At 41.4% G+C, this 263-nt stretch overlaps 1 long non-coding RNA gene across 1 annotated transcript in view; it reads right to left on the minus strand.

Annotated features, from left to right (window-relative positions):
- LOC119586043 overlaps positions 1–223 on the minus strand; it is a 3,095-nt gene extending 2,872 nt beyond the window's left edge. Inside the window, exon 1 of the long non-coding RNA XR_005229914.1 lies at positions 25–223. This is a non-coding gene — a long non-coding RNA (uncharacterized LOC119586043). The remainder of the gene's footprint in view (positions 1–24) is intronic.
- Between the last annotated feature and the right edge of the window lie 40 nt (positions 224–263).

The following is a 263-nucleotide window of genomic DNA, read 5'->3' on the forward strand; positions in this document are numbered from 1 at the left end:
CTATGTGATTATCAATATAATTACCTTTGTTTCCTTATCCACTTCGTCAGTCTCTCCTCCCTCTTCAGTTCTTTGACTTTTATCATGTTTTCCTAAAAGGCCGACATGAGCATGATCAGTTAACTTCTTAGATCTTTTGGTCTGCTCTCCCTCCGCTCCAAACCGCTGCCATTACCAGATTTGTGTTTTCAAGAAATGGGCTTCTTGGTGGAGCTGGAGAAAGACGCTGATTCATCAGTCATGCGAGTTGTTTAAAGGATTGA

Source organism: Penaeus monodon, chromosome 20, assembly GCF_015228065.2.
Source record: "Penaeus monodon isolate SGIC_2016 chromosome 20, NSTDA_Pmon_1, whole genome shotgun sequence".
Taxonomy (NCBI): Eukaryota; Metazoa; Arthropoda; class Malacostraca; order Decapoda; family Penaeidae; genus Penaeus; species Penaeus monodon.